The sequence below is a fragment of the Gorilla gorilla genome, chromosome 4 (genome assembly GCF_029281585.2).
Source record: "Gorilla gorilla gorilla isolate KB3781 chromosome 4, NHGRI_mGorGor1-v2.1_pri, whole genome shotgun sequence".
NCBI lineage: Eukaryota > Metazoa > Chordata > Mammalia > Primates > Hominidae > Gorilla > Gorilla gorilla.
The window spans coordinates 81699177-81727120 of NC_073228.2; the positions used below are offsets into that span (position 1 = coordinate 81699177).

General features: G+C 52.4%; 1 non-coding gene and 1 pseudogene across 1 annotated transcript; one reads left to right on the forward strand and one right to left on the reverse strand.

Annotated features, from left to right (window-relative positions):
• Window positions 1–217: 217 nt before the first annotated feature.
• LOC129533546 (uncharacterized) lies at window positions 218–27844 on the reverse strand (annotated as a pseudogene).
• On the forward strand, window positions 19807–19913 carry LOC115934727 (U6 spliceosomal RNA). The gene has a single exon (XR_004070490.2). It is a non-coding gene; the product is annotated as a U6 spliceosomal RNA (small nuclear RNA).
• Window positions 27845–27944: the final 100 nt, after the last annotated feature.

The following is a 27944-nucleotide window of genomic DNA, read 5'->3' on the forward strand; positions in this document are numbered from 1 at the left end:
ATCAGGACTTTGAGGCTTAGAGAGGTGAGGTCACTCACCCAAATGGCACAGCCAGTATGTGGTGGCCCTGGTCTGGAGAGGCCTGGAGGGGACTTGGGGGGGGGTTGGAGGCTGGGCCAGGGCCTGGGGACACACTGCCTTTCCACATGACAGCTCTCCATCCATCCACAGGCCCTGCTTCCCCTGCCAAGTCCCACCTGGGGCTTCCCTGGCCACCTTAGGTCCTCAGGTACAACTGCACTGCAGGGCACTGGCCTGTGGCACACAGAAGCGGGCCCTGCAGCCCAGATTCACACAGCAAGTGAATGAGGCTGAAAACCGTGCGTATGGTGGCCTCAGCAGGGCCACACTGGGTAGACCGAGACTTGGGCAGGCATGTGGCTCCACCCATCACTGGGCCGGCAGCCCTGCCTCCTGAGTGCACCTGCTACACCCAGGGCTTGCATCAGCTTTGAGGACAGGGGCCGCTTCTCCAAAGAATGCAGCTCATTGTCAGCGATGGGGCAGGATTCCTTCCCGATGGCCACACCCAGGGGGGGATCTGTCCAGATGGACAAGCGCAGCTGAGTGAGGTGCCTGAGGAAGGCTGACCCCCTCCATCCTGTGATGGATCTTACCTGTGTCCACCCCATACTGTCTGACTGCTTCAGCTCACTCTGTCTGTCCCAGCCAGTCTGGAGCCATACTTCCTTGTAGCTCTGTGGCTCCTTCCAACTGCACAGCCTTCCCTGGGCCACTTCGCCTGCCTAGAAGGCTCTTTGCCCGTTGTTTCCGTTTCTGCTAGGTCTTGGTTACATGGTCTTGGTTGGAGGACGGTCTCTCTGATCGACACCCCTGCCCGTGGGACCCTCTCCCTGTGGCCTCCATGCTCAAAATGCTCATTCTCACCTGCCTCAGGGCCTTTGCACTTGCCATGCCCCAACCCAAGCTAGTCTTTCCAGGCCACCCTCTCCGAGCCACCTCCCCACTTCCCCGAACAGGCTCCTCTGCCCTTGGCCTGCAGGGCAGTTATGGTTGCCTTTGCCTGTGGAGTCGGTGCTCACTATGGCACAGCCCTGCCTGTAAGCTGGGGAATCCAGCCATTGAGGAGTGCTTGCCAAAAGAATGAATGAGCACTGTGATTCAGAAAGGGTCCTGGACCCACATGTGTCCCCCAACACAGTGTGTGACCTGGGACGACAGCTCCCCCTCTGCACCGCATCTCCTCTGTCCACTGTGGTGATTGGTCCCCAAGATCCCCAAGGGCCCTGCTGGCCCTCACCTTTGAAGCTCTGGGACACAATTATCAAGGGAGACCACTGCCTACACTCCCAGAGCTGAGAGCCCAAACAAGCTCTTAAATCAATCAGCGACATCACCTTCCAAGTGAAGAAAACAGGACCTCTGGCCTAGACACAAGGACAGGGGAGAGGAGGCTGCAAACATCCCTGAGCGAGCTGGCTAGGAAGGGTCACTAGTTGCCTGGACCTGGAAGTTGAGGGACCCACAGAGAAAAGCAGGGAATCTCAGCTGGAAAATGGGGACGATATCAACTCAGACCCTCAGACTCAACCTGGTGAGGGAGAGTGGATATATCAAGACTCCTTACACCACCAAAATCAACTCTGGCTAAGTCCAGCCAAGGCAAAGCAAGCAAGGAATGTGCCGGGAGATTATAGGTTAGCTCATAGAACCAAAAGAAGAAAAGAAGTAAAAAAACCACATACTGGAAAGGACTGGTTCGGATATGAAATTTAGGTAGCCGAACTAATGGGAAGCCCTTGGATGAATGAATTCCCTCTGATTCCATCCTCAAGTCACTCTACTCAAGATCCAAATTTCCTTAATATATAAAGAGTTCCTACAGTCAATAAGACAAATGAAACTGTAATAGAAAATATGAAATAGAAAAAATGTCCACGAGTATAGACATGAACAGATAGTTCACAGAGCAGGAAGTAGAAATGGCCCTTGAGCTGATAAACAATGTTTAGCCTAATATATAACCAGAGAAGTGCAAATGGAAACTACAGTTCAAACCCATTTTTCACTTATCACATTGGCAATTATCCAAAACTGTGATAACACTGTGTCACCGTGGGTGTGGGAGACAAGCTCTCTCCTGCATTACTGGTGGGAGTATAAACTGGTAAGGCCACTATCAACATTTTTTTTAATGCACATGCCTTTTGATCTGAAAACTTACCCCTAGAAGTTTGCAAACTTAGACACTTGCAAATGTGCTGATGGCCCTAGTACAAGGATATTTATTGTGGTATGTTTTTTTTTGTAATAGCAAGATTGGAAACAATCTAAATACCCATCAATAGAGGTTGGTGAGCTCCAAAATAGTGTAGCCACTCAGTGAACTCTGCAACTGTGAAAAAGAAGAATGAAGTAGCTTTAAATACTGCAGCCTGGAATGATCTTCCAGATAGACTATCCCATGAAAAAGCATGGTGCATGCATATTCGTGAAAGCCTCCATTTTCGGTCTCTGAATTCAGAACGCTCACCTTTGTCTTGTGTGGCTACTGTCCACTCTCCACCGGCAGGTCACAGAAGCATGACCCCTCGTACCTTTCTATGTGCCCCTTTCTTGGCCTGAATGGCCTTGGTTTCCAACTGTCCACACCTATGACTCTTTGCAGCAAGACTGTCATCAGGCTATTGGAGCCTCTTGGTCCTTTCTGCAGAGAGCTGGAAGTGACCCCCTGCCTCAGGATGGCCCTTCACTAATGATTGACACGTGTATCCTTAGCTCAGGCTGGGAAACGGAGATGTGACCTCCACTCCACAGTCCCCAGAGGGACCTGCTTCTGTAGGATTTTGCCTGGGGCCACAGCCTTGCATAGCTTCTCCCCTCTCTGTCTGCTACCCCCTTTCCCTTACCGCGCTCCTTGGGTGCCTGTCCTTCATCAGTCACTGCCATACAAATCAGGATCTACTTCTGGGGAATGTGACCCAGATAGCTGCCCCCTTACCCTGCTCCTTGCTTTTTGCAGGGAGGGTGTGCCTGCGTATGCAAGTGTATGATGCAACGTGGGCACCGTGGTTCTTCCCATTTCACAGGTGAGGGACCTAGAGCTCCACGGCTCGCCTTAGGTCCCAGGTAGGAAGTGGCAAGAGACTTTGAAGCCAAGTAGTCTGGCTCCAAGAACAAACTCACATCCACTGAAAATATTGAAAATAGCCTAGAGAAGGTAAGCTCCAAGTACAAGGAAAATCTGCATTGTCAAAGCAGGCCAAGCATGGAAGAACTCTCATTTATTTTCCCAAAATATTCTATTCTGTGGTCTTCCCTTCATAAACACACATCCCACTCTCAGATGCAAATCCTAGAGCTAGAAATGGGGCATTCAAGGTAGACAGAGCTCCTGGGAACAGCACGTTTGCAGAGATGGGAAGGGAACCTCCCACTGGTTTTGGTTTCTCCATGGCTACAGGCAAAGCCTGCCTGCTCTGCATCCGGGGATCTTGGTCAGGTGTTGGAATCGGTGGGTGGATTGCCGGTACATTTGCACTGTGTCCTAGAGAGCCTCTATGCATTTCAACTCTGATTCTCCTTCACCACCCACGTGCAGCCCACAACCGCAGGACCCCGCCTCTGGCCCTGAATCTCCCACGTCCTGGCGCCAAGCAGGTGAGTCAGCCTAGGAGGAGGAAGGTCTCCCGGAAGCCAAGCCCATGCTGGGGTGGTGAGAAACAACTTTCCTATGCAAGGAGGTGCCTGAGCACCCCCTGATTGTCAAGCCTGAGCCCCCTCACCTCCCCGAAGTGTGATGGAGGAAAGGCCGGAAAGAGGCAGCAGTCTTCATCCACTGAGGCTGAGTTTCTCACTCATGCCAAGTTTTACACAAGCTGGGGACCATGTGCTTCAAGGCTAGAGGTCTTGGTGGGCCCAGGGCCTTGGAGGGGCCTGGATGACCAAGGGGTCCGTGGCTTAGGCCCTGGCTCTGCATGGGGAATCTTGGGAAGGTTGGAAGCCCACAGCCCCTACCGAGAAAGGAGCCACGGGCCAGATCTTTCGCACAAATCCTGCCTGTGCTCCTTGACTGTCTCTCCCCACCGGGGCCACGGTGACCAGGCAGGCAGGAGCCTCCATCCATCCACAGGACCAGCATCCTGGGAGGGCCCTGGCCTGAGCGAGCTGCTGCAGGGGACCCTCATGCTGGATGGTTGGCCACTCAGCACCCTTTTCTCTGTGGAGCAGGGATGACATTTGAGAGCCACCAAAGATGGGCAGGAAAAACAAGGCCACCACAGAGGAAGCTGAAGGCAGAAAGAGATGCAGAGAAAGCGGGAGAAACTCGGCTGTGCTTTGTGGGGGCCCTGCAGGGACATCAGCTCCTGAAGGGGTGAAAGAAAGGGTCCCTTGAACTTTGACACTGTTCTCCTCGAGGCCTGGCCAGCCCTGTGGCTCCTTAGAGGAATCTGGGTGCCTTCTGTCCCTAGTACCTGACAAGCCCCAGGTGAGAAGACCTGAATTCACCTGTGCTGCCACGTGTAACCTGATGGCCCCGGCACCCTCGCAGGGTTTGAATAGCTGCCCTTTCCACCTGTTTCCCGGATTTTCCACACCACCCAGAGGCTCATATTCAACCCCACAGCCTACAAGTCAGCCAGGGGCCTTTGGCCACATGTACTGATGATGAGAATCACTAGATTGTACACTGCAAAAGGGCAAGGATGGTGTTTTGTTCCCTGCTACCCCCTGCACCTGAGGCCCAGCGAGGATTGCTGCTTGGATGAATGAGAGCGAGTGTTCGTGGAGCTCTTTGCAGAAGCCACGGGAAGCCCTTCTTGTGCCTTCTCAGGTTTAGTTCTCAGACAGCCCCACTTTCCAGATGAGGAAACGGAGGCTAAGAAAGGAGAATAAACTTGTCCAGAATCAGTGGTGAGGCTGGGATTTGAACCCCATCCTGTTGGACTCAACACTTCCTCTGAAAAGACAGGATAAGGGAGCTGCCTATTTCTGGCTTTGGGAACCGGCAGAGAGGAGCAGAGTTGGGCCAGACGCGTCACCTCCCAAGCTCTGCTGCGCCCAAGGGTTCCCAGGGTCCTCTTCCTCCATTTGACTCTTTTCTTCTCTGGACTCTCCCACCTTCAAGGATTGGACTCCTTGCAGGGAGAGCAAAGGAGAGAACAGAGGAGGCCCATCTGAGGAGAGTGTGCTGGAGCAGATGGAGCACAGAGAGAGCCCCCAAACCTGAGCCTCACCTGGAGAGTGGCTCCCTGCAAGCTGAGCCCCTGTGTGCCCAGAAGTGACATAGGCATTCAGGAAAGGGACTGAGGGAGGAAAGAAGGAGCCATTCCTCTTCCCAGGGGCGCCTGCCCTGGGTTCCTGAGGGAGGCTCCATGTTTACATCTGCAAAGTCCAGTCCCAAACACGCCAGAGTGCAATGCCCTCCCTCAGACCCAGGGCCATCCTCAGAGCAGCCGGGAGGCAGCCTGTCCACTCTTACCACAGGCACGTCGCCCAGGCAGCCTCCTCTTAGAGCTTCTGAATTCTGGAGCATCAAATAGAAATGTGAAAAACAGGCTGGGCGTGGTGGCTCGCACCTGTAATCCCAGCACTTTGGGAGGCTGAGGCGGGCAGATCATTTGAGATCAGGAGTTTGAGACCAACCTGGCCAACACAGTGAGACCCTGTCTCTTCTAAAAATACAAGTAAATAAGCCAAGCATGGTGGTCAACACCTGCAGTCCCAGTTACCTGGGAGGCTGAGGCAGGAGAATCATTTGCATCCAGGAGATGGAAGTTGCTGTGAGCTGAGATTGCACCGCTGCACTCCAGCCTGGGCAACAGAGTGAGACTCTGTCAAAAAAAAAAGAATGAGAGAGAAAATAAATGCGACAAAATGTTAACAATGGGTGAATGTAGGTGAAGAGTATGTGGCAGGGTGTTTTTTATTCTTGCAAATTTTGTGTAGGTTTGAAGTTACCACAGAATAGCAAATATAAGAATGATTCCTGCAGACACACGAGTGATTTCAGCTGTTCACAGGGCTCAGGCAGGAAGCAGATCTCTTGCCCTCCCTCTGATCCGGGTCACTTAGTCCAGTCCCTGAAAGCTGTGGATGGACAACCATGCCACCCTCTTTCTTCAAATACACCTTATTTTGTATCCTGCCCTTTTTGTGTAGCATTAGATCATGAGCATTTTCCTCTGCTATAAATGTCCCCTCAAACATGTTTTTTCTTGTGACTCCCTAGTGTTCTACCCATAATTTCCTTGGCTGCTCCACCTTGGTGGAATTCAGTGATTCTTCTGCCTTTTCACCATTGTAAGTGATGCTTTGATGAAAAGCTTTGTAGGTTTATCTGTGCTGCACCTCTGACCAGTCTTTTCTGGAAGACTCTAAGGAAGGAGACAGGGGCATGGACCACTGGCTTTTGAAGGCATTTGGTGGGTCCTGCCATGCCGCCTTCCCACATTCCAGAAGGGTGGTCCCAGTGAACAACCCACCAGCGCGGGGCCCCGCTCCATGATGCCCCAGCAAGGCCAGCGTCCCTATACAGCAAAATTAAACCATTTGCCAATTCAAGGTACTCCAGATGGATCTCTCTGTTTTCTTTGATGACTGATGTGTCCATTTTTGTTTCCTTCAGTGCACTAAGACTGTGCATTTTCCCAGGACTGTCAGGGTGGTTTTCTTACCAATGTGTAGTGGTTGTGAGGGTTCAATTGAGTTGATGCCTGAAAAGTGCTGGCCCAGCACAGGAAAAGCACCCAGTGCTTGCTGGCTGTTTGCTGTGCCACAGCCCAGGTCACAGGCTGGGTCTGCTGCTTGCTGGCAGTGCCACTGTAGCCAGGCTGCTCACCTCACTGAGCCTCAGTTTCCTTCTCTGTGAAAGGGGAGCACCTTCCTCACAGGGCTGTGGTGGAGTGAAGGCAGGTAAAGCACTTAGGAGGGCGCCCTCCCATGCCTGGCGCTCTGCAAATGCTACTGGGATTTGCACAGGAAGGAAATTGACCCTTTGTCCTATTTATTGCCCATGGTTTCCTTCCGGAATCCGAAAGTGGAGTGTGGTGTGGCTGGCAGAGCAGGCTGCCCAAGGGAGCCAGGAGGAGGGGAGGAGGGAAGGGGTGGGGACTGTCTTCTCCAAGGCTGCTGTAATGCTGACCTAGAGAAGACCCCCAGAGTGCTGTATGTCCCACACTCAGCTGGCTCTGCTCCTGCCACCAGGCCTGGCACACATCGGATGCTCCCTGAGTCACGTCGAGGAAGGAATGTCTAACACTTGAAAATATTCTAGAGCCATAAAGATAGTCCTGGTTGGACCCAGACCAAACCTCAAATTGGTCCCAAGGAAGATTTCACAACTTCCTTTGAGAGATGCCTCTCAGTGTTGCCTGGCGCGATTCAGGAAGTCCTTCTTGAGAGCTAACCTAAATCCTTCCTGCTCGCCCTCCTCATGCTTGGGAGAGTAGGCAGCAAGGAGGGGGGGGACAGGTGGGCCTCTCGCCTCAGAGCCCATATGAGGTCCTGAGAAGGTGAGGCTGGGCCCTGATTCAGCTTCAGCACACACTATTTCCATTCCCTTCCCGTGACTCAACAGGGGAGGGGCCCTGGGGCCACTCACCTCTGTCTTCTCAACCTGCAACTCCCCCCGCCCATTCCTGGATTCCTGTGACGCAGGAATCCCTTTGGTTTGTGTGGAGGAACCCAGAGCAACTTGAGCCAGAAGTGGATGTCCAAGCCGGCATGAGTCACCCCTCAAAATCAGGACCAGTGAGGGCTTGAAGAGGCCACACCACCTCCGGCAGCCTGGCCGCCTCTCACTTCTCTGGGAAAGTGGCCTGGAGCTCGCATGGCATCTGGGCCCAGCCTCTGCCTCTGACCTGCACTGCCCCCTGTGTCACCCGCCTCCAGGGTGACCCTCCTCCTAGCATTCAGACATCTCCACTCACTGCTTTGCACAAACCTGTGCCACCCTGGTTCAAACATTAACCAGCTGTGTGACTTTTTAGAAGCCCTTCCCATGTTTAAAAACCAAGCTGGGAGGATGCTGCACCACTGCCATCATGGTTCTCACTGAACCGTCGCAGGAAAAAGCATTTCTTGCGCCATGGCTGTGTGCAGAACAGGCTTCCCACGGCTGAGTCCCCCAGACCCCCACAGACGCTGCCAATGAAATGCCGTCAGCCTCAAGCATGGTTCTTGGTACCCAGCCCTGGTAAAACCACGTGTCTCAGGCCTTCTGAACCACAGTGCCCAGAACTCTGGCTGGGCTTTGTCCCAGAGGACAAGACTGGCCAACCCCCCGCTGAGCTGGAAGAATAGCTCCCTCAGCTGGCAGGGACCTGCCCCTGTTGCAGTTTGGACTGAGTAAATGCTGACAGGAGGAGCCTGCGTGTCAGGCCAGGATAGACAGAGGCAAACTCTGTACTCTCAGAGAGCTTAGAAGCTAGGGTTGGAAAGCATGGGAAAGGGTCAGACACCCAAGAGAAACAAGTGCTGATGTCCACCAAAAGAAAACTTACTGCATTCTATAAACTAAAATCAAACAAATGTTCTCCTGCATTGCATAGCAGAGGAAAAGACCAAATGACTCTTCCACGCAACAAGTTAGATGAGTCTTGCAGATAAAGTCAGACAAAAGAATCCAGACGCAAAAGAGCATGCACAGTATGGAGTTCAAAAACAGGCAAAAGTCATCTATGGAGACAGAAGTCATGGTGGTGGTTTCTTGGTGGGGCGGGTGGGGGATGGGGTTATTGACAGGAAGGAGGCACCAGGGAGCTTTCTGGGGTCCTGGTAATGTTCATGTCTTCATCTGGGGTGTGATGATGGGGTGGACACATTTGTTAAAACGCATTGATTTGCACACCAACATTTGTGTACTTTGCTGTAAATTTTTCCACACTTTAAGAAGAAGAGGAGGGAAGAAGAACCCTTGGGGAGACCAGCTGGGACCCCCTGCTGCTGACTCGCGGGCGTTGCCTTCGTGCCCCATGATTGTCGGGCCATTGAGGCCTCCTGGCAGCCTGGTAGACCTAGAACTATCTAAGCCAATAAGACACAGATTGTTGGCTCCACCCCCAATTTCTGAGTCAGGAAGTCTAGGGGGGCCTTGGAATTCACATTTCCTGCAGCCTGCAGGCCATGCTGGGGCTCTGGCCCAGGAACTGTGCTTTAGAAGAGACGGTAGAACATGGTACTGGCTACAGCATGTGCTGTGAGATCCCTCCAAGCTGGGAAGGACCCAGGTAAGTTCACAGAGGAGGTGCCCTTGAAAGATCAGTAAGATCTGAAAATGCCCAAATAAGCAGGAACTGCTGGTTCCAGGGAGGGAAGTCAGTGTGAGGCAAAGTAGAGAGGCTGGGAAGTGCGGTGAACGGCATTCCAGCCCTCAGGAGGGCAGGGCTGGCAGACAGATGTCTGAGTCCATTTCGTGCTGCTATAACCGAATACCTGAGACTGGGTCATTTATAATAATCAGACATTTATGTGGCTCATAATTCTGGAGGCTGGGAAGCCCAAGGGCATGGTGCCGGCCTGAGCCCAGCATTTGGTGAGGGCCTTCTTGCTGCCTCATCCCATGGTGGAAATCAGGAGGGTAAGAGACCAAACTCACAGTCTCAAGGCCTTTTATAATCAGCATTAACCCATGCGTGACAGTGGGCACCTCATAACCTAAACACCTCCTATTAGGCCCCAGCTCCCAATACCATTGCACTGGGGATTAAGTGTTGAATACATGCCTTTTGGGGGACACATTCAACCCACAGAAAGAGGACATTGAGGCTTCTGCTTAGAAGGTTTTGTTCTGCATGATAAAGCTTGAAAATAGGAGGAAGCTCCAGAAAAATGGCCCTCCCCCACCCCTACCAGGGGATTATGTTCCAAAGTCAGAAAGTGAGGCACAAACCACGTGTGGTCATTTACCTGTGACAACCTGTGATTGGCCTATGAAGGTAGATAGCCTAGCTCAGTGCTAAAGGGCCGGAGCAGACGCTGAGTTCACTGGCTGAGTGCCAGGTAAAGCCATCCGTGTGCACTGAGTGCTCATATTGGATAACAAACCTGGATAAAGAGCCCTCCAGCCCTTCCCTGTAACAAGCAGGAGCTGGGGCAGAAGGGCAGAGGTGCAGCACAGCTGGGTCTAATGTGGGGAGCAATGTGGGGCAGGGGCAGGGCCAGGAAAGGGGCCTGCAGCTGTTGGTAGACTAGCGGGTAAACAAACCCATTACAGTGGAGGTGTGCTGCTGACCGCCTTTCCTACAAGCTCATGGGCCGCCTTCACAGCACTTCCCCTGCTGCTTTTTCAGTGTCATCTTTCAGCTATTCTGTCAAGACACCATGTTAAACACTAGTGGAAAAGTCACTCTGCAGAATTACCATATAATCTAGTAATTCTGCTTTTGGGTATATACCAAAAAATACCCAAAAAATAATTGAGATCAGGGTCTCCAACAGACGTTTGTTCACCCATGTTTATAGCAGCATTCATTTTTTTTGAGACGGAGTCTCACTCTGTTGCCTAGGCTGGAGCGCAGTGGCAGGATCTTGGCTCACTATAGCAGCATTCTTTACAACAACCAAAAGGTGGAAGCCACCCAAATGGCCATCGATATACAAAATGTGGTCTGTGCTTACAATGAAATATTCAGTCTTACAAAGGAAGGAAATTCTGGCACGTGCTACAATATGGAAGAAAGTGAGGATGTAATATTCTGTGAAAAAAGCCAGCCATGAAAAGACAAACTCTATATGATTCCACGTATATGAGCTAAGGGAAGGGGAATGGGGAGTTACTGTTCGTTGGAGACAGAGTTTCAATTTGAGGAAGACAAAAAGTTCTTAGATGGATGGTGGTAATGGTTGCACAACAATGTGAATGTGCTTAATGCCACTGAACTGTGCACTTCACGATGGTCAAGATGGTAAGTTTTATGTGGACAAAAAGAACACACTATGTTTGGCCAGGAGCGGTGGCTCATGCCTGTAATCCCAGCACTTTGGGAGGCCGAGACGGGTGGATCACTTGAGGTCACGAGTTCGAGAGCAGTCTGGCCAACGTGGTGAAACCCCGTCTCTACTAAAAATACAAAAATTAGCTGGACATGGTGGCGGGCGCCTGTAGTCCCAGCTACTCAGGAGGCTGAGGTGGGAGAATTGCTTCAACCCGGGAGGCGGAGGTGGCAGTAAGCCGAGATTGCGCCATTGCACTCCAGCCTGGGTGAAGAGTGAGACTCTGCCTCAGAAAAAAAAAAAAAAGAACATGCTATGCTATGTTTGTATTTAGGATCTAGTTTAGCTACGTCTAACAATAGTGGCTATAACAAGACAGAGGTTCATTTCTCCAGGACACGGTCTAGGGGTGGCAGGGCAGGGCAGGGCTGCGGTGGCAACTTTGCTCCATGCAGTCATTCAGGGATCCACCCTCCTCTCTCCCATCCCTAGGGTGTTTCTCTTGTCCATGTAGCTCAAGACAGTACGCCATCATGTCCACATCCTAAACAGCAGGGTTAAGAAAAGATGGAAAAGGGCTGGCCCTCCTGCTTAATCTTTTTTTTTTTTTTTTTTTTTTTAGACTGGGTCTCACAGCTCACTGCAGCCTAGCCTGGGCTCTAGCAATCCTCCCACCTCAGCTTCCTGAGTAGCTGGAACTATAGCCACATGCCACCATGTCCCCATGTCCAGCTGAACTTTTTTTTTTTTTTTTGGTCTTTTTTGTAGAGGTGGGGGTCTCGTTATGTTGCCCAGGCAGGCCTTGGCCTCAAGTGATCCTCCCATCTCGGCCTCCCATAGCTCTGGGATTACAGGCATGAGCCACCGTGCACAGCCAGCTCCCACCTCCCTTGAAGCACTGTCATTTGGGGCCTCTGTTCTAGAAGGGGGTGCAGTTGCTGCTTGGTGTGCTGTCCATCCCCTCCACAGGATGGCAGCTGCATTTAATCTCCCGTGGCCACCATGGAGGTGCTCTTCTCAGGTCGGACTTCAAGAGAGAAGCCTCTGCAAGAAGTGCAGTCAGCCGACAGGCTCCAGCTACTTGAGGGTCCTCCACCATATTCAAATCATCTTGCCCAAACTGGGACCCCACTACTGGCCATCTTTGCTCCAGAGACCTCCTGGGGCCGGCTGAGGCTCACCCACCCAGCTCTCCAGTGGCCCCTCTCCTTCACAAGCATTGTGCTTGGTGCGCTCCAGGCTCTCCCTGACTGCTCTGTCCCTCGCCCCTTTCTCCTTTACAGCTCCTTCTCCTAACACAGTTCTTGCATCTCTAACTCCAACCTGTTGTCTACTTCCCAGGGGAGCTGAACTGACACCTTTGCCCCAGGCCATATCCCCAGCACACAGACGAGGGCCTAGCACATAGTAGGCGCTCAGCAGAATTTCCAAGTGAGCACAAAAAACATGGTGGGCAGTCAATACATATGTGTTGAACTCAGCAAATTGCAAAGCAGCTGGGAAACAGCCATCGCCGGCTCCCCTGAGCGTGGTGCTCCCGCAGCCCGTGTCAGCTGTGGTGATTTGCCAATGCAAACAGGAGTAAAGAGTTAGACCCAGGCCCACTCCAGCTGCTGGGCCCCTTGCTCAACACAGCCCCTTCCTGCCACCTGCAGGGTGGGGTCTTCCTGAGCCCGCAGAGGGCACAGAAGGAAATACCTGCTCCCGGCCATGCAGGCCTCCCTGGCATGGGCACCCTGAGAGTCCTGGTCCCGGGAGCCAGGAATAACAAAGAGGCTGCCAGGGCCGGGCCCCTGGGACGCTGGCTGAGGGCAGAGCATGCCTCCCTGGTTTGCTGGGCAGGAGGCTGATTGGACTAAATGGGCTTTGTTGATGGTGACCCTTTGTTCCTCCATGGCGGCTCCGTCTGAGGAGAAGTTTTGGAGGCTGTTCATTCTCCTGCTTCCCCTGCTGCCGCCCCAGAGGCAAGGAGGGCAGCCTCCCAGTGGCCTGCTGGTTGTAAGAGTCAGGTGTGGGAGGTTGCATCACGTGCTTCTCTGGACTCGTGGTCTGCAAGGATGTGTGACAAGTGTGGCTGTAGGTTGATGAGCTGTGTGTGGCTTGGTAACGGGCAGTGGATGAGCCAGGGGGAGCAGCAGGTGGCCCAGCCCCAGCGATGAACATGGGGGAAATGGGTCCATTGTAGGCAGGAAGGAGACGTCAGCAGCAGCAGCCCCGGGGCATGGTGGGGGGTTGCAGGGGGGCCAGAGACAAGCCAGAGATGCCTGGATGATCCATTCCGCAGAAATAACAATCTCGAATCCAGGGCTGGGCCTGGCTGTGACTTGGTCTGGCCAGGGGTCGTGAGCAGCAGGTGTGCTGATTGTAGTTAAGAAGCCATCGGTGTCAGACCAGAGTCCTCGGGCTCTGCACCTCAGTCTGCTGCGAGAGGAAAGCGATAGGGACTCAGGCATGTCAAGGAGATAGGTGGGCACGTGAAGATGGGGCTCCAGGAAGGGGACATGAACACAGCAGGTCTTGGAGCTTTCTCCTTCAGGGGCAGGGGCAGGAGGACGGCCACCTGGCTTCACCTTGAAGGGCCCAAGAGCATGGCATGGAGGGAGAGGCAGATCTAGAGAGAACACTGGCCAGTCTGCGGAGGGAGGCGGAGGAACGGGTTGAAGAGGGAAGAATTCTGACACAAACTCTGAAATGACAAAGGAAAAGAATGACAAATCCGATTACACTAACATGAGCAACTTCCAAAGACCAATCACAAGAAACAAAACAATCACAAAGTCCCCACCAACATGGCTGAAAGTAAAACAATTAGCTGAGAAGAAATATTTGTCACCTACAGACCATGGCAGACAGAGGATTTTATTTTAAAGCACCCTACAAATCACTAAGAAAAAAGCCCCAAAGAAATAGCAATCTGGAAAAGGACACAAAGAAATAGCAATCTGGAAAAGGATACAAAGAGGGAATGTGCAGAAGAAGTGCCAGCAGCTGCCAAACCCACGGTCCACAAAATCCTGGATCAAACAGGCAGGAGACAGCATGACAAGGTGCCACTCTCTGCCCATCGGGTCGGCACAGATTTAAAAACAAGGACCCGGTATTGCCAAGGATGTGGGGAAAGAGCCCTGTGGGTGAGGGTGTCAGGTGGACAATGCCTGTCAACTTCTAGAATAATCATGTGTGCTTCCCTTTGATCCAAGAATCCCGCTGGGGGGAATTATTCCTGTAGAAATGTTTGCTCAGGTGTGCGAAGACACCTGCGTAAGACTTTTCATCTCAGCATTGTGTGTGATGCTGATGCCACAGCGTGGCGCCAAGACACCTCCTGGAGAGGACCCAGAAGGCCCGGCCACAGGTGGGGGTCATGGTGCCATGGTCCCTGCCCAGAGGATGCCTGGCTGGTGTGGGGCAAGAGGGAGGTGGTCCTAGAGGCAGCGTTGCCTTGATCTACCCACAGGAGCGCACTGGACAGGGGTCCTGTGAGTGTGGGATCAGGGTCCCCCAAGCCCCATCTGCCCTCTGGTGCCCAGTGGCATTGAGCAGTTGTCTTAGCCACTCTGACCTCCACATCCTCCTCTGTGAAATGGGGTGCGACAGGACTACCGCTTGGGCTCCTGAGATCCTGGCATGCGTAGTGCTGTGTCAGGCGCAGTTCTAGGCCCTCTACCTTCACTGGGCCTAGGCAGCCTCCTACCAAAGGAGGATGAGAAGACACAGAGAGGCTGAGCAATTGCCTGAGGTCACACAGCTGCCCAGTGACCACAGAGGACACAGCTGGTGTCCCATCCATCAGTCACCCACCCTCCCCATGCAGGACTCGCCTCTTCACCTCTAAGCCTGGGACGCCCGAGCAGGATCCTTGGGCTGCTTCTCCCAGCTGCAAGGACGGGCAGGCTCCACCACTGGAGGCCTGGAGAGTCCCTGCCCCAGGAGAGGGTCTCAGCCAACAGTGGCTATGGGGGTGGCGGACAACTACTCCAACCCCTTGCTCCTCAGCAGGGCAACCTGTGGGGCCTGCTCCACACTGTCTCCCAGGGCTCCCCACAGCACAGAGCCTGGTGCTTCCCTGGTAACTGCCTTGATAACACATACTTTACTGGCTTCTTCCCTTCCCTCCCTCTCGTGCCCTCCCCTGGGGCTTCCTGCATCTCCCAAGCCAAGCACTTGCTCTGGAATCCTTGTCCCGGGGTCTGACTCTGAGCCCCTGCCTGAGACAGTGGCAAAGCTGGAGTTGGGCCAGAAAGTCGGGCTCCAGAACCTACTTTTTAAAAGTTTTTTTTTTTGTTTGTTTTTTAAATAAAGAGGCAACAGGGTCTTGGTTTGCTCTGTCATTCAGGCTGGGGTGCAAGGGGCAGGCAGCCTGGAACTCCTGGGCTCAAGCCATCCTCCTGCCTCAGCCTCTCTAAGCGCTGGGATTGCAGGTGTGACCCACTGCAGAATCTGTTCAGTGGGGCGGCTGGACTGGTTTTGACCCACTGTACTGGTTTGCAAAACTTCCCACCCGGCAGTCTCTGGACATTTTCCTAGATTGTGACAAGGGGCCACTGCCAGGGGAGAGTGAGGGACCCTTTACCCTCTGTGCCCCTCTGTCCCTGGATCAGAGCCCTGAAATTTATTGCACCCACCCACCCCAGGGACAAAGTCCTCTGCACAGGGCGGGCAGCCAGCCCCTCGACCAAGGCCTCAGGAAGGTAAAGAAGCTGGGTGCTCACCCGGGTGAGCACCCATGCTCACCACCTGACTTTGGTCCAGAGCAAGTGGTCCAGGGCTCCATCCCGCCTAAACTGGCTCCTCCCAGCCCCATCCAGAACCCGGGGTGCAGAGGAGCCCAGTCGCACCACCTGCTGGGGACCATCAAGAGGTGCTGGCACCTGGTTCTCTGCTGGATGCCAGGCAGCCACTCTGGAGCATCAAGGGCTGTCACCCAGGAGGGCTGTCACCCAGGACGGCTGTTACTCAGAAGGGCTCTCACCTAGGGGGCTGTTACTCAGGAAGGCTGTCATCCTGCAAGGCTTTCACCCAGGGCTGTCATCCAGGGGGGCTGTTACCCAGGGCTGTCACACAGGAGGCATGTCACCCAAGAGGGCTGTCTCCCAGGAGGGTTGTCACCCAGCAAGGGCAGTCACCCAGGAGGACTGTTAACCAGGAAGGTTGTCACCCAAGGCTATCACCTATGGCTGTCACCCAGGACGGCTGTCACCCAGGAGGAGCGGCTGCCCACCCACAGGTGCCGAGGGGCATTTAGATAAGGCCTGCTTCAAGCTGCTGGGGTGTCCTGTGGCAGCCATCACACAGTGTCACAAACGGGGTTTAACACAACAGAAGTTTATCCTGTCAGGCCAGAGTCCAGGATCGAGGGGTTGGCAGGTTCCGCCCCTCCTGGCCCCTTCCCTGGCTTCTGCTGGTGGCCGGAAGCCCTCGGTGTTCCTGGGCTCTGGATGCAACCTCTGCATGCAACCTCTGCCTCCGTCTTCACGTGGCCTTCCTTCCTGTGTCTCTGTCCAATATCCCCTGCCTTATAAAGATAACAGTCGCCGGGTTAGGGCCCTCCCTAATCCAGCAAGACCTCATCTTCCCTTGATCACATCTGCGAAGACTCTATTTCCAAATCAGGTCACTTTCACAGGTGCTGGGTGGACATGACTTTTAGGGAGGTTGCTACTGAACTCAGCACAGAGGCTCAGCTCAAACAGGGCCCCCTCCACGCAGCCCTGCCCCACCCCCTGCAGTGTTCCCTGTCCTCTGAGCCCAGCAGGGCGCTGTGGGCCGCTGGATGGGCCTGCACCACACTGCACCCGGCTTGCTGGTTGTGAAGCATTTTCTCTCTACATCTACCTCACAGCACGCAGCTGAGCGGCAACTCCTCGGGGAGGCTGAGCTGGGTTAGGGGCTCCTTTTCAGTGCCCCACCGCCCTGTACTGTCCCAATCTTAGTGTCGTTCATACATTTAGTAGGGGTGTGACAGCCCCCAACCTGGTGTGGACACTACAGCGGAACTTTGTTCTGTTTTCAAGGCACTGTCATTGATGTGTGGGCCTGGAATACTCAGAGTGGAGTCGGGTTTTACAGGTTGAAGCCTGGAAAGAACTGTTGGGTTTCTGTGTGTAGCATCTGCTCCGTGACATGATATACAAGAAGGAAGAATGGAAGAGGCTGTGATCCCAGCTGCTTAGAGAAAGGGTTGCGGTTGCAACGGTCAAAAATGGCAGCCCAGTGAATCCCATTGTCCATGGTGTTGAATTCTCGGAGACAGGTGCCTCCCTGCCAGCCAGCAATGTGAGAAACGATGTTCAAGATTGTTTTGATTCAAGTGTTTTGATTCAAGACAGGGATGGGTGGGACAGGGGGTGGATTTCTGCCCAAAGCACTTCTATGTGGGACCAGCAGGGCAAATGGCTGTGGACCAGCACGCAGCCAGCCAAAGGGAAACTGGTGTGTGGAGATGTGCTCGTGAGAGTCAAGTGCTTGAAATGTGAATCAAATGTGGGAAGTGCCAAGAAATGTTATATCAGGACATCATTCCAAATTTGGAAATAGAGGAAAGGTGGGCAGTGGGGAGATGACCTATTGTTGAGCCACATTACCCCAGCCAGGAGAGAAGGTCTTGGGGAACCCCTCTTCTTTTTGTCACAAGAAAAAAGTGTATGTTCATAGTAGGAGACAATTATGGTGATATTGAACAATCATCATTAAAATGATATCACCTATATTTATTGATGACACTTCATAGTCTTCATGTAAGCCATTCTAAATGGCTGCAAAATGTTCATTTTATGGGGCTGACCATGACATTCTTAAGTTTCCCCTATTGCTGAGTATTCAGAGACTTTCCAGCTTTGGGTTTAAAAGTGATACTCGCCAGGTGTGGTGGCTCACGCCTGTAATCCCAGCACTTTGGGAGGCCGAGGCAGGTGGATCACTTGAGGTCAGGAGTTCCAGACCAGCCTGGCCAACATGGTGAAACCCCGTCTCTACTAAAAATACAAAAATTAGCTGGGCGTGGTGGCGGGCACCTGTACTCCCAGCTACTCGGGAGGCTGAGGCAGGGGAATCACTTGAACTTGGGAGGTGTACGTCGCAGTGAGCCACGGTCACACTCCAGCCTTTGCAACAAGAGTGAAACTGTCTCACAAAAAATAGATAAATAAAAATAAAAGTGATACTCAAGTGCATGTGTTAAATTTTGCCCACTTTTTGGATTATTTCTTCTGGAAGGATTCCTAGAAGTGGAATTCCTGAGAAAAAGGAAGGCAGGGCCTTTGAGTTCCTTGATCAGTGATTTCACACTGTTGGGCCAGGGCCAGTTTGGCTTTTAGCTGAATTTGATTTGGCCCATGCAAGCCCATGCCACTTTTTAATGCACATGAACTTTGTTTTTTTTTTTTTTTCTTTTTATATGTCATGATTTTATTTTTTTATTAAAAAAATAAGACTGTAGGTGAGGCGCGGTGGCTCACCCTTGTAATTCCAGCGCTTTGGGAGGCTGAGGCAGGTGGATCATCTGAGGTGAGGAGTTCCAGACCAGCCTGGTCAACATGGTGAAACCCCATCTTTATGAAAAATACAAAAATTAGCCAGGCGTGGTGGTGCACGCCTGCAATCATAGCTACTCGGGAGGCTGAGGCAGGAGAATCACCTGAACCTGGGAGAAGGAGGTTGCAATGAGCCGAGATTGCGCCACTGCACTCCAGCCTGGGCGACAAGAACAAAAACCCCGTCTCAAAAACAAACAAAAAAGACTATAATTATGAATAACTATGTATGTAAATGTTTATATTCTATTCTATTAATATTTATTGAATGCCAATTGTGGGCCAGGCACTGGGGATAAAGCAGTGAACAGAACAGACAAGTATGTTTACCCTCATGTAACTTGCATTCTAGCTGGAGGGGTGGGGTAATGTGTAGGAGCAGACAAAAAACCAAAAAAATAAGTAAGCTAGGGCCAGTGGGGGGTGGCTTACACCAGTAATCCCAACATTTTGGAAAGCAGAGGCAGGAGGATTGCTTGAAGCCAGGAGTTCGAGACCAGCCTGGGCAACATAGCAAGACTTCATCTCTAAAAAAGATAAAAAATTAGCTGGGCGTGGTGGCATGCGCCTGTATTCCCAGCTACTCCAGGGGCTGAGGCTGAAGGATTGATTGAGCCCAGGAGACCAAGGCTGTAGTGAGCTGCGTGATCTTGCCACTGCACTACAGCCTGGGTGACAGAGTGAGACCCCATTTCAAAAAAAAAAGTAAACTATATAGTAAGTTAGATGATAAGTGTTATGGAGAATAACAAAATGGAAAAAGAAGGTAGTGGACAATTCCACTTTGTTGAACAATTTATATATATATATATATATATATATATTCTTTTTTAGAGACGAAGTTTCACTCTGTTGTCTAGGCTGGACTTCAATTACTGGGCTCAAGGGATCCTCCCACCTCAGCCTCCTGAGTTGTTGGGACTACAGGCTCATGCCATGGGTGCTGGGCTATATGTTGCACAATTTGGAATGGTACATTTATGTTAGGGAGAAAAGAGGAACAAGGAAGAAGAGTTAAATAGGGTGGTCATGGAAGACCTTATTCAGAAGGGGACATTTCATTAAGAGACCCCAAAGAAGTAACAGAAAGAGGCCGGGCGCGATGGCTCACGCCTGTAATCCCAGCACCCTGGGAGACCAAGATGAGCAGATCACAAGGTCAGGAGCTCGAGATCAGCTCGGCCAACATAGTGAAACCCCGTCTCTACCAAAAATACAAAAATTAGCTGGGCGTGGTGGTGCACGCCTATAAGGAGGTTGAGGCAGGAGAATGGCTTGAACCCAGGAGGCAGAAGCTGCAGCGAGCCGAGATCATGCCACTGCACTTCAGCCTGGGTGACAGAGCAAGACTGCACCTCAAAATATATATATATATATAGTGCTGGCTTCAGCAGCACATACACTAAAATTGGAATGATGCAGAGAAGATTAGCATGGTCCCTGCGCAAGGATGACACGCAAATTCACGAATCCTTCCCTTTTTTTTTTTTTTTTGAGATGGAGTCTCGCTCTATCACCCAGGCTGGAGTGCAGTGGCGAGATCTCAGCTCGCTGCAACCTCTGCCTCCTGGGTCCAAGTGATCCTCCTGCCTCAGCCTCTGCAGTAGCTGGGATTACAGGTGTGCGCCACACACCAGGCTTTTTTTCTTTTAATTTTTTTAATTTTTAGTAGAGACAGGGTTTCACCATGCTGGTCAGACTGGTCTGGAACTCCTGACCTCAAGTGATCCACCCACCTCAACCTCCCAAAATTCTGGGATTACAGGCATGAGCCACTCCTCCCAGCCACAAGTATTTTCAATTATTATGGGTATGTATTTAGGAGAGGAATTGCTGGGTCATATGGTAACTATGTTTTACTTTTTGTTTTTTGAGACGGAGTCTCACTCTGTCACCCAGGTTGGAGTCCAGTGGTGGGATCTTGGCTCTTTTCAACCTCCTCCTCCAGGGCTCAAGTGATTCTCCTGCCTCAGCCTCCCGAGCAGCTGGGATTATAGGCACATGCCACCACTCCTGGCTAATTTTTTTTTTTTCAGCAATTTATTTTTTATTTTTTATTTTTATTTTATTTTTAATTTTTTATTGCTCATTCTTGGGTGTTTCTTGCAGAGGGGGATTTGGCAGGGTCACAGGACAATAGTGGAGGGAAGGTCAGCAGATAAACAAGTGAACAAAGTTCTCTGGTTTTCATAGGCAGAGGACCTTGCGGCCTTCCGCAGTGTTTGTGTCCCTGGGTACTTGAGATTAGGGAGTGGTGATGACTCTTAACGAGCATGCTGCCTTCAAACATCTGGTTAAGAAAGCACATCTTGCACTGCCCTTAATCCATTCAACCCTGAGTGGATACAGCACATGTTTCAGAGAGCACAGGGTTGGGGGTAAGGTCACAGATCAACAGGATCCCAAGGCAGAAGAATTTTTCTTAGTACAGAACAAAATGAAGTCTCCCATGTCTACCTCTTTCTACACAGACACGGCAACCATCCGATTTCTCAATCTTTTCCCCACCTTTCTCCCCTTTCTATTCCACAAAACCGCCATTGTCTTCATGGCCCGCTCTCAATGAGCTGCTGGGTACACCTCCCAGACGGGGTGGTGGCCGGGCAGAGGGGCTCCTCACTTCCCAGTAGGGGCGGCCGGGCAGAGGCGCCCCTCACCTCCCGGACGGGGCGGCTGGCCGGGCGGGGGGCTGACCCCCCCACCTCCCTCCCGTTGTTTTTTTTTTTTAAGAGATGGATTCTCACTCTGTTGCTCAGGCTGGAGTGCAGTGGCAGGATAACAGCTCAATGCAGCCTGGTCCTCCTATGCTGAAGTGATCCTTTCCCCTCGGTCTTCAGAATAGCTGGGATTACAGGCATGCATCACCATGTCCCGCTGATTTTTTTTTTTTTTGGTAGAGACAGGGTCATGTTATGTTGCCCTCACTGATCTCAAACTCCTGACCTCAAATGATCTCCAGCTTCATTCTCCCAAAGTGTTGGGATTATAGGCATGAGCAACAATGGTTGGCCTGTACCTAAATTTTTTCCCCGCAAATCAGAATTTCCACAAAATCATGTGTTCTGTACCTACATTTTTAAAAGTAAGACTTCTGGCCAGGCGTGGTGGCTCACACCTGTAATCCCAGCACTTTGGGAGGCTGAGGTGGGTGGGTCACTTGAGTTCAGGAGTTTGAGACTAGCCTGGGCAACATGGCAAAACCCTCTATTCTCTAAAAAAAAAAATACAAAAATGAGCTGGGTGTGGTGGCATGTGCCTGTAGTCCCAGCTATTTGGGAGGCTGAGGCATAAGAATCGCCTGAACCCGGGAGGCAGAGGTTTCAGTGAGCTGAGATCATGCTACTGCACTCCAGCCTGGGCGACACAGAGAGATCCTGTCTCAAAAACAAAAAAAGGAAAGTTTCCCACCAGAATGAAGATTTACAGCTTATCCTGGAAAATCAGAGCTGCCTAATCAATCAATGTAATCCACTGCATCACAAGAATGAAGGGAGAAAGATGATCTTTTTTTTTTTTTTTTTTTTTTTTTTGGATACAGGGTCTCTTTCTGTCACCCAGGCTGGAGTGCAGTGGTGTGATCTCAGCTTGCTGCCACCTCCACCTCCTGAGCTCAAGATCCTCCCAGCTCAGCCTCCTGAGTAGCTGGGACTACAGGCACACGCCACCATGCCTGCTAATTTTTGTATTTTTTTGTAGAGACAGGGCCTCACCATGTAGCCCAGGCTGGTCTCTAACTCCTGGGCTCGAGCTACCTGCCTACCTTGGCCTCCCAAAGTGCTAGGATTACAGGTGTGAGCCACCACACCCAATTGATAAAGCACATTTATTATTTTATAGTTTATACTTTAAAACAAAGATGATAACAGCCCTTTCCCAAAACAAACCTCCTCGCCTGGGGACTAAACTGCCTTTGTAAGACTAACAAATTAGCCACAAGATTAGAAATTATGGTTTAGGAGTCATGCAGCTGGAGGCTACAAGATTCTGACCCTCCCCAAATTGCTCCTGGTAATTACATCCCTATTAAAAAGCTTAAGATCAGTGCTTGAGAGATTTTGCCAACCCAGCACTTGATGGATCAACTGGCACCACCCAGATTGATAAACTGGCTCATCTGATTTTGTGGCTCCTATCCAGGAACTGATTCAGCTCAAGAAGACAGCTTCGACTCCCTGTGATTTCATCTCCAACCCAAGCAATCAGCACTCCCAACTCACTGGCCTCCCCCACCACCTACCAAATTATCCTTCCAAACTCTGATCCCCGAATGCTGATGGATTATGCAAATGGAGACTGATTGGAGTAATAACTCTGGTCTCTCCTACAGCTGGCTCTGCATGAATTACTCTTTCTCTATTGCAATTCCCCTGTCTTGATAAATTGGCTCTGTCTAGGCTGCAGGCAAGATGAACCTGTTTGGCAGTTACATCTTTCCTGGCGTGTCCACCACAGAGTGTGGAAGGCAGGTGTGTGGGCCTTTCTGGCAGCTGCCTGTGGTTTGGCCAAGCCCTGCCTCCCCCATGTCCCCCTGGGCTCCATCCTGTCTCCACTTGCATTTAGGGGTGGCTGCTGCTCTGGGAACATTAGAATCCAGAAGAGAGATGGAGCCACATCAGTTTTTTTCAGGCATCTTTCTAAATGTTTGTATCCAAGTTAATCGCCCTTATTCACTGTAGCATTGCCTTTCTAAACAATTACCTCTGTGCCTGCTGCTAAAGAACTTCTCACCCAAGGGGGGCAGCCTGGGCACTACCCTGGGCATTAAGTCTTGTGTTTGATGTGCTCTTGTAATTTTACTTTGTTAGAACCAAATATTTACATGATGGGTTTGGGAATCTCTTCTTTTAGCTCCCGATCCAATATGAAATTCAGGAAACCAGTTTGTGATAAACTGCATCTGGCCATTAAGGGGGCCCCTGGGTGACCCCAACAGATTCACACCAGTGTAAGAAAATTTGCCTGCATTTCGGAGAAGATAAATGGGCTTTCCCTCTTCAGATGCCTGAAGGGAGCGCTTTGAGCTGAGTGGTACGTGACCTTCCTCTAGCCCCGGGGCCCTCGGTGGACCTGGGCTGCCTGGCAGGCACTGGAACTTCCCTGGATGTTCCCTCCTGCACCAGCACCATTGCAACACATAGACCCAAGTGTGATTTATTCTGGCTTGGTGTGTATGCTTTTCCTTGTGTCAAACTGCTGTTCTTTTGACAATTCAGGAAACTGTTTTGTTTACTATAACTTTGAAAACAAAAATTGTAACAAAAACATTCCCATGACTGTGCTGTAGTCGGAGAATTTATTACAACATATTTACACCTTCCTTTTCCCTCTCATTTTCAGGAGCTGTTTCAGGACTCCTCTTCCTCCCCTAATAACTTCAGTCTTTCCTATGTCATAATAAAGCTACATTTTCTTCTGAAAACTGGCAGGTTCTCCCTTCCTGACACAAGCAGCCGAAGGGAGGGTGCAGGAGGAAGAAGGGCAGCCAGGGGACACTGGCCTGCATGGGGGCGTCCCTGGTCCGAGTCAGTGGCCACAGCTGCAGCCTGGCTTTGTGCCCAAAGTCTTGTCTGGGTGTCAGGAAGGCCACGCACTCACATTTCATCCCTTTCCATGACTGGCTCGCTGTTCGTTGACCCTTGTTCCTTCTTTTTGAGCAGGAAGGTGTCATCAAGGACTCTGTCCTTGGATGTGCACGAAGTCACCTGAGGCCCTTGACGTGCAGGAATTCTTTCCAGCCTTGGATTGCAAGCCCCAGGCTATGGTACAGCAATGTGCATTTTGTAGCAAGCTCTCTGTGTGATCGGAGAGTCACAAATGGAAAGAAATAATATAATCAGTGGAGAGAAGATGTGCACAGCTATTCAAGTGCACAGTGCTGTGACATACCACAACGTGGGGGTGGACCTGTACGACGTCTTCTCCTAGCAGCCCCCACATACTTCCCCTGCCCTCAGTGGGCCAGGAGTCTCCTGCTTGGCCTCATCTTTGATTCTGAAGCCTCCGAGATCTGAATACTTGTGCCCTGTCCTTTTTCAGATGCCTCTGTGGCAAACTTTTGTTATTTGACTTTCTTTGCATGAAAACACCGAGAACACCAGAGAACGCCCCAGGGTTTCAGACTTAGTCCTGTCTCTTCATGTTAAATAGGACCATTATTGTGTTCCCCTGGGGGAAACTTCACTCTGCCTGGGTCCCAAGACCTTCCAACCAGCAAAGCTCCATTTCTCCAGGACAGGCGTAGGAAAACTTTGTGACTGAGACATTCGGTGCAATACTGAACATCGTCCACTTTCACACCTCCACTCTCAGAACTACACCTTCTGGCTGTTGGGGAGTCAGCACCGTATACTGGTTTCCAGTAGAAAGCATAACATTTATCTTGTAAGACAAACCATCACTTCAGCATAACTGAGCGATCGTAAGCTCAGTTGCTTCCAGGTGGCGGCTGACATAGTGAGAACAGTTAGTTCCCTGGTCAGGGGCTACTGCTGCATGCCCCTCACTGTGAATGGGGTACCTTGGTCACAAGCAATGCCGTGTGGTCTGCTGTGATGGCAACAGGCAGGGCTGGCGAGTCTATGTCCAGGTAGGGGCTCCCTGCAGTGAAGGCCGATCTCAGCCTTCTCTACAGTGTGGGCAGCCTGCCCACAGGTGGCCAACCGGTCCTGGTGGGAAACAGTGCCAGCCCAGGGATCGACACCAAGTCTCTCATCAGCAGATGGGGCACTCGGCAGTGGTGTCGGCCTGGTCAGCCTGGTCAGGGCATGAGCAGGATGCTGAGACTCTTGTGTCTCATTACTGTCTGATGGCCATTTTGTCCGTGGGTCTATCCGGCAGGCATGGTGGCCAGGGAAAGGAGCTGACTCCATCCACCCGGCGTGCCGTTTTCCCCACCTCAGGATCAAGAGCATCCTCTGCAGGGATTCTCTTTGGTGGGAACATGGGAATGTGGATGAAACTATCTTCACAGTCAGAGCTGCTGAGGCAATGACTGCAGGGCGCCTCTGTCCTCTGGGAAGCCCAGCTGGAAGGCTCTTGGCAGTGGTGCCTGCTGTGGCTGAGACAGGGGCTAGGCTGCAGGACGAGGCTTCCGGGAGAGGGGTCGTGCAGCAGGCAGGGCCGCGAAGCCTCCCGGTGCCATGTTGGCATAGTGGACTAGGACACTCAGGGCGCTGTTGGGCCAGGCTCCGGGGTGCAGACTGCCTGCACTGCAACAATGAGGCCGGGAAGAGGCAGCAGTGTTCACAGCTGTTGACCCCCTTGAGCCAGCCCTCTACATCCTCATCAGTGCACGGGCTCAGCGTCTCTGGCCTGGCTTGCTCAGGTTCTCTGATGTGAATCCTTATAGCATCAGGGCTTTCAGTGCCCTGGTCCCCTGCGTGGTCACCTGGAGGCCTGCAGTGCCCCTCTCCTCCTAGGACTCAGGTTGAAGCCAGGTCCGTCTGGGCTTGGGACTTGGGCCCTGGAGGAGGGGCTCTGACCCACGGGTGGGGTCACGGGCCCCAGGGCATGCTGCTGGTTGGCTGGGGCTGTGGGAACTCCATGCTCAGCCTTCCCTCCAGAGGCCTTGATGGGACCAAGTCCCCCATTGAATGGGATTTCTCAAGGCCCACAAGCCAAAAATATAAAATAAAAATAAAATAGCAGTAAAAACTAAGGTCCAGCAGCCATCTGGGGCTGCAAGGCAGTTGGGCGGGTGCTGCCTGGGCTCCTTCCATTCCAAGTTCTTCTTCTACCAAGGGGAGTCACAGGCGGGTGCCACCTTCCTGCTGGGGTGTCTCTTGACCTGCCTCTTCTCTATTATAAGCCCGGGCAGGGCCTGGTGTCGGGGTCCCAGTGGGCTTGCTGGGCAGGGTCTGTCGTTTTGTTCCAGGGCTGTCTATGGAAGATGTCGAAGTGACAGAGTCCCAGGAGCCATGTTCAAAAGGGCAGCACAGGAAACATGGACCCCCAACATGCAGGTCTGTGTGGAGCTGTGGCGTAGAGTTCCCGGAGAAGTGTTTCCATGTAATACAAAGCCTGACCTCACCGGGGGACAGGCTGACCTCATCTGGAGCTTCTGGGGCCCTCAAAGAGTGGCTTGCTGCCCTGGGTTCTCAGGAAGCCCCTTTGTGCTGCTGGGCCTCAGCCTCGGCCTTCGGGACAGCCCTGTCAGGCCAGGCTGGGGGAGGACAAGGCTTTTGTCCCAGGGGGACTGATGGCATGAGCTCCTGGAGCTGAGCTGGTGGGGTGGGGAGGGCCAGTCTGTCTCCCTCACAGAGGCGCCCAATGCCAGGGGTCACCCTCGAGGACTCTCACTGCATCTTGGCTGAAAAAAAGAAACATCTTCACTGAGCCCATAGGGTCCCTTCAGGGCGGACCCCACAGACCTGGGCCTCTGGAGTCCTCGGGGTCCCCGTGTGGCCCCCTGGCCTGACACTGAGGATGCCCTTGCAGGCTGCTGATCCCAGGGTGAGGGCTGTGCGCAGCCTGGGGTGGGGGAGCTTTCAGGGAACCTCAGGTCACTCCTAGAAAGGCCCCCTGGGTTCACGCTGGCTCAGGGCTTCCTGCCTCCTGCCCTCACCTCAGGGCTGTTCAGCAGCCCCGATTCAGGACTCAGGTGGAAGAAACCTTCACTGTCACCCAGCACCTCGCATGGGGTCCTGTCTTCACAGCAGGTGAGAAGTGAATGGGCATGGGTTCCCCTCTGCCCTCCAGGCCATCCACCCCATGCCAGGGCTGCAGCAATCCCACACCCTGCTGAACTCTTGCTTCTGGCTCTGGGTCAGGGCTTTCCCCGTCCCCTCTGCCCAAATCCTCTCTGGGTCAGGGACACTGATTCTCTTGTCTCCCTGGCTTGTTGTCTTGACACCCTTGGAGGGGCACTCAAGAATGAGGGGTTCCTGCTGCTCTCTGAGGCTACTTGAAGGTGGGGGTGGAGGCTTCCATAGCTGGGTCTGACTGCCCCAGTGTCCCTCAGGGCCCTTCAAGGAGGAGAGGGGGACAATGTGGAAAGTGGGGGAGGGGTGTTGGGGGTTCCTGCCCATGGCCCCTGCCCGTCCACACAGCATGTCCAGCACACACACATGCGCTCAGCGCCTGCCCTGAGGAGCGGCAGACCCATTTGACTTTCTTAGAGTAGAGGAGGAAGAGGAGGAGGAAGAGGTGCAGGAGGAAGGCCAGGTAGGAGGGCTGATGGGGCCAGGACACCCCCAACCATTGACTGCCCCAGAGGGAGACTCGGGAGGGGACCTGGTGCTGGAGCCCACCTGGGGGTGGCAGGCCCCAGTGTTTCCTGTGAATTCCTTCATGGAGGTTTGAAGGTTCCTGAGGACGGTGTTGTCCTCCAGGACCCGGCTCTGAGAGAGTTGCTCCTGAAACTCCCAGACGGTGCTCCAGGAAAGCTTCATGAGGTGCCCTAGGGATAGGGTGGCCATCAGGCCAGGAGGGTTCCCTGGTGGGGGAGATCTGTGCCTGCACCCCATTTCTACCAGGCCCACCTCCCACTGGGTGGTGCCTGGTCCTTCTTGGCCACCC